Genomic DNA, 12,181 nt, shown 5'->3' on the forward strand with positions numbered 1-12,181 from the left:
GATCCCGCATGCCGCACAGTATAGCTCAGTCTCTTTCTTTTTTCTTTTTTTTTTTTTTTTGCGGTATGCGGGCCTCTCACCGTTGTGGCCTCTCCCGTTGCGGAGCGCAGGCTCCGGACGCGCAGGCTCAGCGGCCATGGCTCACAGGCCCAGCCGCTCCGCGGCATGTGGAATCTTCCCGGACCGGGGCATGAACCCATGTCCCCTGCATCGGCAGGCGGACTTTCAACCACTGCGCCACCAGGGAAGCCCTCAGTCTCTTTCTTATGCCAATTATTCATTGTAAAATTTTGTTGGCAATCAGTCGTTCTGTGCTTTGTGACATCTATTCCCATCTTGATGTTTGGTTTAAATCTTTTAGGATTTAATTTCTGATGTGGATACTTCACGTCCTTAGCTGGCTGGCCAAGTCTTCATCATAATCACCATCTACAGGGCACTTGCTATCGGTCTGGCATAGTATCGATAATTGGTCCACTGCCAACAGTCGCTAAACTTTTCTGGACAACAGGCTGGAAACACGGGGATTAGTAACTTGTTTTACTGATGAGAAACTAAGGCACTGACAGGTTACCTCACATGGCCAAGTTCACATAGGCTCGGAAGCCGCAAAGCTAGAACTCAAGCCCATTTCTCCGTATTCCAAAGCCTAAACTCTTATTCCCTTGGTTGACCCATCTCTTACTTTTTATCTGTATGTCTTCTGTCATCTCACTCCGGCCACTCAAAAAGCATTGTCAATTTGATTTTAAGGTGTCTACCTTGATTTGATTTTAGTTTCTTTACCTGGGGCTTGGGAACAGTGTCAGAGGAGTTTCTTAGGAATAAATTTAAGGAGTTTAAAGGAGTTAAATATAAAGGAGTTTCTTAGGAATTTCTTAGGAATAAATTTAAGGAGTTTAAAGGAGTTAAATATAAAGGAGTTTCTTAGGAATAAATTAAAGTGTACCCAGTTAATAGTGTGGGTTTGACACAGAAAGATGACTTGAGTTCCAAAAAGTACTGTTGCAAAGACTTTGGAATTAATTCTTGGGTCTTCTCCTGGGTCCTGAGTTGCCTATATTGCCTGGTCCAAACCCTTCCCAGCTACATTTCCCCACTTCTCAAAGACGAACACCACTTTCTTACACATTCTTCAAGCTTCAGCTTTTCAGAGAAGTCTTACAAACCCCCCCGATCCACCACCACCCTTCCCTTCGAGCCTAGATCAGTTCCCCCATTACGCCCTGCTACAAGGTGAATTATGTCTCCTATAAAGGTATGTTGAAGCCCTAACCCCAGGAACCTGTGAATTTGACTTTATTTGGAAACAGGGTCTTTGCTGATGGAATCAAGTTAAGGTGCGGTCATAAGGTGGGCCCTAATCCTGTATGACTGATGTCCTTGTAAGAAGATGAGAAGTGGCATACGGGGAAAATGCCATGTGACAACAGAGGCAGAGCTTAAAGTGACACAGCCAAGGAGTATCTGTCGCCGCCGGAAGCTGCAAGAGGCAAGGAAGGATTCTACTGTCCAGGCTTCAGAGAAAGGAGGGCCCTACTGACACCTTGGATATGGACTTCTGGCCTCCAGAACTGTGAGAGAATAAATCTTTGTTGTTTTAAGCCACCCAGTCTGCGGTTCCTTGTTACCACAGCTAGGAAATGAATACACACCCTATCCTACAGGATTTCTTGGATGACCATCTTCCAGGTAAGTGTCAACCCTATGAGAGCACAGTCCTGCCTTGCCTGCTGTCATACCCTCGGAAAGCACATAGTAGGACCTCAATAAATAGTCCTTACCTGCATGTACGGGTGGACGTTCCTCCGCTCCACGTTGGTTGAACATTATCCAGACCCGTTCCTGTTTATGTCACCCCAGAACCACATAGCCATGGATGGTGCCCATTTGGCTGGATCCTTCTCTCACTGGGACACACCGTGAATTCAGAAGGGCCTGGAGACTTGTGTCTGCCCCATCTAACCGTCTTAATCCCCCTGCTCAAGGATACCCTGAGGATCATCTCGGCCCCGCCCAATAAGCGCCTCACCCTCTGAGTAATTAACTAATGGGTGGTTAGAAGTCATTAGATGCCTACCAGAGTTGAACAGCCAAGACCTCTTTGGAAGTCTTAAAACAGAGATTATTTACGACGCACAGGCCTCAAAGCCAGGGAAACAAACCTAAAAACTCCATGGGCTGAATCAAACTCCTTGCCTCAAATGGAAGAAGGCATAGGCTCCCAGCATTCTCATAGCCTGAGCTGTATCCAGCCGCTAACCTCTCTCCTAAATTGCGCATCCAAGATAGACCATTATTATAATGAAATACCTCAGCCAGGAATGTTCAGGTTTCAGCTGAAAGGTTTTCTTTCTGACTGCTGTGCTCACAGGCACCGCCTTAATTTGGGGGAACTTCCCCTTGGCCGTCTTGGAAAGACTTCGACAGGTCTATTTGACTTGCTTCATTTTGGCGTGTGGGTCACCATGCCCCACCCTAACGATGATGAAAACTGGAAAAGATGCGGCAGCCCCAAGAAAGGATTAAGGAAAGAGAGCCATCATTTTAGTGAGGGAGACATGGGAGCGAAGCCTCAGGTTCTAGAAGGTCCCGTGTCTTCCTGCCCTCTGGGAAACAGAGCTGAAGGGAAGAGGTTAGACCTGGATGTTTGCAGCCTCTGGACCCTCCGGGCCTCCTGGTTAGAACTGTGAGTTATAATGGTCATTGCACAGGGCTGTCCCAGGAGGCTCTGACTTTAAGAGAAGTGTTAAAGTTCAGTGCTAAATTCTGAAATGCTGAGAGCTCAAACTTAAGGGAGGCCAAGTGACTGGAGGCCTGGTCAAGACTTGAGGAATAAAGGGCTTGCAGGCTAGCTGGCCATTTGAGGTCCTGTTTACATGATGTCTGCACGTCTCTTCCAGCCTCCATCCCGGGTCTCAAATTGGCGGTCCCTGGACCAGCTCTGGCCCTCACACATGTTTGGTTTAATCCGCCCAGTGCGTGTTGGTTTTATATTTTTTAATGCAATTTTACGAACTGGTCAAGATTTTTAAAATGAGAAATTCCACACTAAAATTTCCAGTTCCTCTTGAAAAATCAGAAAATCTAGTCCGATAAGCCGGTATCTCCTGTCCCCATTTAGGTGGAGAATACCCACCCTTACCCACCTCACTCACTCCTCTCACAGGCCTGGCTCTGGTGAACAGATAGTTTGGGACACCCCACCCCCAAACATTTAACCCCTAGGCAACACTGCCCTCTCATATATTCTACAGTAACAAAGCAAATGTCACCCTTTCCACAAAGACTCTCCATCCCACCAGACAGAAAGATTCCCTCCTAGTCCTGTTATAGGTTTGTGTTTCATTTGCCTAACTCATTTGGGTATAGATCCTCCCCTCCATCCGAGTTATCTGAAATAACTCCATTCATCCCTCATGCTGATTCACAGGTGTCACCTCCTCCATGAAGCCTTCCCGGATTGTTCCTTCCTGCCCCTCCAAGATAAGTTAAACACCCTTCCTTTGTGCAGCCATTAGCAGTCTGTTTCCCCCCATCCAGGCTCTTAGCACCCTGCATCAAAATGTCTGTTTCTTCTCTGTCTCCCCTGCTGAGCAATGGGGGCTGCGTAGGAATTCTATAAACTCAGCATGAAGCTCGGAACCTGGCACCTGGGAGGGTCTCTGAAAGTGTTTGAAGAGAGAGAAAGTGGGACAGAGAGGAAGAAAGGGGTCTTTGCTCAGGACAGTCAGAATGCTGACAGCAAAAATGCATAATAATAATAATAGTAGTATTAGTAGTAATGATAATGATAGCGCCTAACACCTACGGGGGCGGGGGCTTTCCATGTGAGTCTTTCACAAATTAACTCATTGTGTTAGCTTAGGTCTTCTGGGAAGCAGATGCCTAGGTGGGATCACAGTCAAGGGATTTGCCGGGATGTCTGTGAAGGATGGAGAGTCAGGGCACAGAAGGAGGTAGGGGCAGCATGCAGACTACAGTGGGGTCTGACCCCTGGGACGGGAGAGGGGGAGGAAGTAGAGGGACTGGGCAGGAATTGCCTAAGACTGCAGCTCTGAGAAAGTCTCAGCCAGGGTGACAGGGAGTGCCCAACAGGGACCCCTGGCAGAGGAGTCCCGAGCTGGGCAGGAGGGGCCTGGCTGTAGCAGCTCAGGCAGGCACAGTCATTGGCTGGGGGCAGCCCCGTGGACAGCGTGCCTTCGGCGTGAACACTGCGGTGGAACTGAAGACGGGTCAGCTGAGGGCTGTCAGCCAGCCCCTCCCTAACAGCTGGGAGGTCCAGCCCCACTGCTGCAGCACCTGCTTCGTCCTCCTGAGAACACCTGAGGAGCCATTGTTCTTATGGCCCTTTACCAGAGGATGAAACCTGGCCTTGGCAAGGTGGGTGATGTGCCCTAAGGCCACACACACACACACACACACACACACACACACGCACACACAGCTCTCAAAGATGGAAGCAGATATCAATACCAGACCAGCCGGCTCCCACTTGCCTGTGTCTGTAGCCACTCTGCCCTGGGGCTCAGGGATCTCAGCAACCCTTGGAGAAAGACAGTGATGGTTTAGGGTGCGGGCTGACGGCTCGAGGTACATTTTACCGACGGAGAAGGAGTATGAGACTGTGGGCCGGGAGCTGACTCGTCCATCCCGGAGTGAGGCCAGCAGGCAGGCCCAGGACTCCTGGCTTCTCTCTGTAGCCCAGAGGAAGGAGACTCAGAGGCATCAATGCTGGGGCTTAACAGAAGGTGGATTTCCACCAGCTCCTTGTCAACCCCTGTCTCCCCACACCCCAATAACGATAACACCAGCCAACGCCTAAATAACAACTTTTATGTGCCGGGACTGTTGAAGCATTACATCTTTGCACTCCGTTAACCCTCCTGGCAGCCCTATGGTGAAGGCACTTTTCTATTCTCCCATTTCACAGAGAAAATTGAGGCACAGAGAGGGGAAGATGCTTACCCAAGGCCACAGCTTTCTAAATGGCGAAGCTGAGATGCAAGTTCATTAGGCCCTACTCTTAAGGGCTCCGCTACCTTCAGCAAAGCAAGTACAAAGAATGTATTTGACATACGTGTGGTGTGAACAACAGCATCTTTGGAAAATGGTGGGTTTTATTGAGCTGTGAAATACAGATGTTGTTCAAATGCAGAAGCTTCCTAAAGACGCCGTCTTCAGCACAGCCTCCCGGCCCCCCTCCATCCACACCCCCACACCCCCACCCCCAACTGCAAGCCCCGGGGGGCGGCAGGGACTGGTGCCACCCGGCCTCCGCTCAGGTCAGGTGGCTGGGGCAGGATAGGGGCGGGGTCGGGCGGGCGCCGGGCTGGTGGGGCGCGGGTCCAGGACGCTCGGCCGAGCGGCGGTCACCGGCCTGCGTGCGAAGCCGAGGCCGCGCCCGCACGCCCCTGCTCGCGCCGTGCCTGCCGCCGCCACCACCCGCCCGGCCGCCCGGCCGGCCACGGAGTGGCCGCCGCAGACTCGGCGGCGCCAGCGCACCTGCAATAAGGCCCCGCCGCCGCCGTCTTGCGCCCAAGGCCGCCGGGCCGCGCGCCGCTGATAAGACGCGGGGAGGGGGGCGCGGGGCGCAGGGGGAGTTCCCGGCCTTTTTCCGGATCGCGCTCTTCGTTGGCCGTGTCTCTCCCCAAAGGCTCTGCCTTGCCGATCTCTTTCTCCTGTCTGTGCCCCTCGGCTCCGTGTCACTTTCCTCTGCCCCTCCCCACCATGTGCCTGCGTGTGCCATTTTCTCACCTATATACCTGTCTGTGGTCACTCCCAGCCCTTTCTGTCTCACACTACCCTCTCTGTTTGTCTCTGTCTCTTACTGTCTTATTCTCTCCATCTCTCTTTATTCCCTCCTCTCTCTCTTTTTTGGTCTCTCTTTCTTTTTCTTTCTGTTTTTTGCTTTTATTTATTTTTCTTATTTTATACATATACATTTATCTATTCCTTTTCAAATTCTTTTCCCATTTAGGTTACATAATATTGAACAGAGTTCCCTGTGCTCTACGGTAGGTCCTTGTTGGTTATCCATTTTAAATACAGTAGCGTGTACAGGTCAATCCCAAACTCCTTAACTATCCCTCCCCCCCTTCCCCCCATATCCATAAGTTTGTTTTCTAAGTCTCGAGTCTTTCTTAGCATTGAATCACTCCACCCCTGTTTTCTCTCTTGTTCCCCTCTTTCCCTCTCTCCCTGTTGCCTGTTCCCTTTCTCTCTCTTCCTTCCCTTGCTCTCCAAATCGGTCCCCTCCGCTCCCCCCTCTCTGTCTTCTCTCAGTGTCTCTCACTGTGACTCCCCCCTCCCTCTCTCCCCCTTCTCTCTCCCTCTCTTTCCTTTTCCTCTTTCTGAGTCATTCCTTGCCCTCCCTCTCTCTCTCCCGCCCCCTCACCCCATCTCCCTTTCTATTCCTTGACCTGCATCTCCCTCCTTTCTCCCTCTGCCCTCTCCCGCCCATACTCTGGCCTCTCCCCCACCCCACTCTCAGAGTCCTGGGCTTTGTCTCTCCGTTGCACCACCACCTGCCTGCCCGCAGGAGCTAGGCCTTCAGGGCCAGCTGGGGCAGGAACAGCTGGACCCCAGGCCGGTGGGGCTCGGCAGGTGTCCTGACATCAGTGGGCAGGGCTGTGCTCACCTGGGCGCCTTTCATCTGAGGCTCTCCACACACTTCACAAACAGTCATTAAGGCCCGCCTGGGGGCGGGTCAGGGAATATCACAGCCTGGACTGTTTGGTTATCTTCATTATTAATAAACACCCCCTCTCCCTTAAATGAGTTTAGCGCTGGGGACAGAATCTCGGCTGACGCCCAAGAGATTAAGGTCTCTCTGGGTTGCACAGGACAAAGATGACAAACTGATAGAGCAGGGACATGAGATGCTGTTGCTTCCTTCCCGCTGGGAGCTTAGGGGCTACCCGTTCTGAGAGCACTCCCCAGGTCAAGAGAGGAGGCTGGATTTCTCAGAAGAATGGGTCCCAGCCCTGTGGTCTACCAGACAGGTAGCCCTGCCTCCAAGGAAGAGGCTAGCAGGGATCCCAGTGAAACCGCAGCCTCTTTGCTCTTGGCTAAATCAGGAGGAGTGGCAGGGAGACCAATATCCAGGCTTTATTTCAGTATTCCTTTCCCTTGACCAGGCGGTACATCCAGATATCACCCGTAGATAAACAGCTAGAGGCCTCAGAAGCCGTAAGCATGGGCAACTCAGGAACTGGATCCAGGGCAAAGCCTCTGGGCAGAGAAGGCCATGCCAAAAGCACACTAAAGGGCAGCAAAAGCTCTGCCATTTGAAGGCAATTTAAGTCCACATTCAAGCCAATTTTCCCAACCAACACCTTTTCCCCCCAGACTCCCCAAAAGGGAGATTTCTGGCACCTACGCTGGTGGTGGCAGTCACAACTATTGTTTATTGTTTAAGCACATAGCTCCCTGTAAATAAAGTGTTCATTGAAGCCTCCAGGATGGTCAAAATGGGGGGAAGGTGATACTGACAAAATGCTATGGGCTTTCGAGTACTTTCCACCAGCTCTGCCCCCAGTATCAGAAGTTACTGGTATAATTCTGTCACTGAAAGGCCCTCACTGTGTGACCTCAGGCAAGACACTTGGCCTCTCTGGGCCTCCTCCATAAAATAGGATGTAAAGATTTCTTTGGCTCCTTCAAGTCTCTGGCCAGGCCTTTTCTATCTCCTCACCTCACACACATTCCCCATAGGAAAGACCTAAAGCACCTATTCCAGGGTTGCCAAACTCCCTGTTCTAAATCCCTGTTTTGTTTTATTTTTTAGCTGTGGGAGGGGATTTTTGTTTTTTTTAAATAGACAAATCTAGTAGAATATCATGACAGTTTTTTTTAAAGACTCATGCTAGGATATATTCTCAATGTGAAAACGAACATTCTTGAAATCTGCTGTAATTTCCCTTTGGTAGCAAATACTCTAGTCTATTGGTAAAGACCTGAAAGTTGTAAAGAATTTTTTTAAAGATTTTTTCTTATCATTTGCAGATATTTTAAAAGATTTTTAATAGCATCACTTATTTTGACTGTCATTGAAAAGAATTTCGCCTTCACTGCTTTAGCAGTAGTTCAGCTAATAAAGTAAAATTAACAAAACATTAACCGTAGAATCCAGCCACTGGGTACACAGGTATTTGACTGTAAAATTCTTTCACTTTTCTGTCTGCTTAAGCATTTTTATAATAAATTCTAGGAACAAAAGCATAGAATGTCAACCAGCACCTCTCTTGTTCTTCTAAGAGAATATTTAGTTTTTTTTTTTCTCACTTAGAAGTTTTTATTGACTCCCAAGAATTCAATAAAAAAGCTTGAAGAAAACTCAAGTTTAAAGACAATGGAATTAGGTCTACATAAGAGCAAATTATCAGCAACTGTAAGTAGTTGGAAGCTTAGTATCTGAGATCGTGAAGGCAATCTGGCACTAGCAATGTATCAATTCAGAAAAACTGTTAAAATTTGTTTTTAAATGTCCATGAATTCTTTAGACCACAGCCAAATGAAAAGTCAAATGCAAAGTATGGAGGGCTATTAATAAAAGTATAGAAATATAGGAAACTAAATGTTTTCCATGAGTCTTACTCATAACTAAATGAGTCCTTAACTGACCAAAGACCAGAAAAGGGAAAAACTGTATTTTAGATTTGGGCAGTAGTCTTTAAAAAAAAATTTTTTTTTCATTATATGTACATTCATGTTACATTAGGTAGCTACTTGAAGTTACCAGACAAATTAGTAATACCTTAAATACCAGAATGGAAGTGTTCTTCTTAAAACTCAATTAGAATTTTGAAAATTAACTTTCAATTTTCACACTTTTATTCCATTCTGAAAAGTGCCCTTGATTTTGATTTACAACAAAAGCAGATTTTTACTGCAGAGTCCAGCATTTAATTAGAAACCATTTTGATCTCTTCTTGTTACATAAGTCTTTTTTTTTTTAACATCTTTATTGGAGTATAATCGCCTTACAATGTTGTGTTAGCCTCTGCTGTACAACAGAGTGAACCAGCTATATGTATACATATATCCCCATATCCCCTCCCTCTTGCGTTTCCCTCCCACCCTCCCTATCCCACCCCTCTAGGTCGTCACAAAGCACCGAGCTGATCTCCCTGTGCTATGCGGCTGCTTCCCATTAGCTAGCTATTTTACATTTGGTAGTGTATATATGTCCGTGCCACTCTCTCATTTCGTCCCAGCTTACCCTTCCCCCTCCCCATGTCCTCAAGTCCATTCTCTACGTCTGCATCTTATTCCTGTCCTGCCCCTAGGTTCTTTAGAACCTTTTTTTTTTTTTTAGATTCCATATTTATGTGTTAGCATACGGTATTTGTTTTTCTCTTTCTGACTTACTTCACTCTGTATGACAGACTTTAGGTCCATCCACCTCACTACAAATAACTCAATTTCGTTTCTTTTTACGGCTGAGTAATATTCCATTGTATATATGTGCCACATCTTCTTTATCCATTCATCTGTCGATGGACACTTAGGTTGCTTCCATGTCCTGGCTATTGTAAATAGAGCTGCAGTGAACATTTTGGCACATGACTCTTTTTGAATGATGGTTTTCTCAGGGTATACGCCCAGTAGTGGGATTGCTGGGTCATATGGTTCTATTTTTAGTTTTTTAAGGAACCTCCATACTGTTCTCCATAGTGGCTGTATCAATTTACATTCCCACCAACAGTGCAGGAGGGTTCCCTTTTCTCCTTTTCTCCACACCCTCTCCAGCATTTATTGTTTGTAGATTTTTTGATGATGGCCATTCTGACCTGCGTGAGGTGGTACCTCATTGTAGTTTTGATTTGCATTTCTCTAATGATTAGTGATGTTGAGCATCCTTTCATGCGTTTGTTGGCAGTCTGTATGTCTTCTCTGGAGAAATGTCTGTGTGGGTCTTCCGCCCATTTTGGGATTGGGTTGTTTGTTTTATTGATATTGAGCTGCATGAGCTGCTTGTATATTTTTGAGGTTCATCCTTTGTCAGTTGCTTCATTTGCAAATAGAGCATATTTAGTTTGAAAATCAAACTTCCTGTCTTTAAAGGTCAGAGTCTAGCTAATAACTGAATTACTTGAGTAAGCTGGATGTTTAATGGCTCTTTTTGAGGAAAAAGAAATGCTGCCTGTTTGGCAGCCCAAAGCTAGCCTGGAGGATCCACAGAAAAGACCTGAAGGTAGAGAAATCTGGAATCTGTTTACACATGGGCCACTGAGTCACACTCTGACGTTGGGTAAGCAGGTTACCTGTTTTTCCATCTGTGAGATGGGGGTGATAATGCAGGACTGTTGGGACAAGCCAGCAGATAACTTTCAGAAAGCCCTTTGAGCTTCTTGGAAATAGCACTCAAGATATGATTAGGCGCCAGCATGCTGCAAAGAAGCGTGCCTGGTGGCAATGGGAATGATCCGAGTTCACTCTGGGCAGACGTGGTCATCGAGCTATAAACAGAGCTTTTCAATTCCTCCACCTGGTGTCTTTCCTCTCCTTCCCCACCCTTCTTCCCTGCAACCCACCACCAACACCAGTCCCACCACCAACACCAACCCTTCACCAATACCAAAAACACCACCAACACCACTCCCAACAGTATCTATCACCATACTCTCTCTGGAAGCTCCTCTCATCATTCCAACCTTGCTTACATCATCCCCCACAGCCTGAAATGCCTTCTTCTCCTAAAACTACTGCTCTCTCAGCCCAGTCACTTCTTACAGTAAAAATGCCCGTAAGAACCAGTAATTACTATTACAGCTATCTCCATGTTATTTGGTTGGCCCTGTGCTAAGTGCTTGAAAATCATCGTTTCATTTCATCTTCACTCTTACTATCTCCCTTTTACGCGTGTTCCTAAGACTAATAGCTACCAACTCCAAAAAAACTTTTCCTAACTTATTCCATTAAGATACAACTCCTGCTGGGTGATTTTCATAAACTGTGTCCTGGAGTCCTCACCATGACCAGGCAGGATAGGACATCCTGTCCTCACTCCACAGACGGTCTCCCTTTCAGTCTTCTTAGTGCTGCTACCCTCCCCATATTTCAGTACATTTTCTTTGACTTTGTCAAGAAGCTGTTTTGTCAGTTTCCCTGGTATTTCAAGGGTGTGTAGGTGCCTGTGAGGCGTGTATTAGGTTAGATTAGATGCTGTAACGAACAACAATCTCAACAAAAGTTTGATTCTCTATAATACTAAGTACAACAAAAGTCAGCAGAGGGCTCTGTTCCATACAGTCATTCAGAGATCCAGGCTCCTTCCGTTTGGTAGCTCTGCCCTTCTCTACGTCCTTGGGGTCTTCTTCATTTGGCAAGTGGATGGGAAAAGAGAGCCTAGAGGATGGCCTAGACAATGGGAATATCACTAATGCCCACCATCTACTGGACATAACAACCACAAGGTCTTACCCAACCCCTGGAGACACTGGGAAAAGTAGTGTAGCTTGTGCCCAAGAGGGAAAAAAAAGAAAGAGTTTGGTGAATTCTCTGTCACAAACTATCAGCAATACATATATGAAGCAAAGAAACATTCTTCTTCTGGAACAATTCCAAGGTTGAGCATTTTCAGAGCTGTGCACCTCACCTCGGCCCTAAGTAGCCTCTCTACAATACACCAGCTGGGATTCCCAGCCCCTTGAAGAAAAATAAGAATATCTGACCTAGAAGTCTTGACTCTCTGCTAACAGAATTTCCTCAGGGCAACAGTAGGAAGTCTGACCACTTCCAAGTTTAAAATCTATCAATGACTCCCTAGGAAAAAAAAAATCTCCTCTTCTTGGCATGTTATACCCACCCTTTGGGACATGGCCCTCCTCACCTTCTTAACCTCATATTCCATCACTGCCATGGAGCTATTGCACTTTCCTGAACTCACCAGGCTCTTTCTCATCCCCAGGCATTTGCACATGCAGTTCCCTCTGCCTGGAATGCCCTTCACTGTCCCTGCCGATAGCTCAGAGCAAACCCCTCCTCGTCCTTCTCAGTTCAAAAGCCACTATTTGGGGCTTCCCTGGTGGTGCAGTGGTTGAGAGTCCGCCTGCCGATGCAGGGGACACGGGTTCGTGCCCCAATCCAGGAAGATCCCACATGCTGCGGAGCGGCTGGGCCTGTGAGCCATGGCCGCTGAGCCTGCGCGTCCGGAGCCTGTGCTCCGCAGCGGGAG

This window comes from Aethalodelphis obliquidens, unplaced genomic scaffold (assembly GCF_003676395.1).
Source record: "Aethalodelphis obliquidens isolate GAN/ISIS:26980383/991018 unplaced genomic scaffold, ASM367639v1 scaffold28, whole genome shotgun sequence".
NCBI classification, from domain to species: domain Eukaryota; kingdom Metazoa; phylum Chordata; class Mammalia; order Artiodactyla; family Delphinidae; genus Aethalodelphis; species Aethalodelphis obliquidens.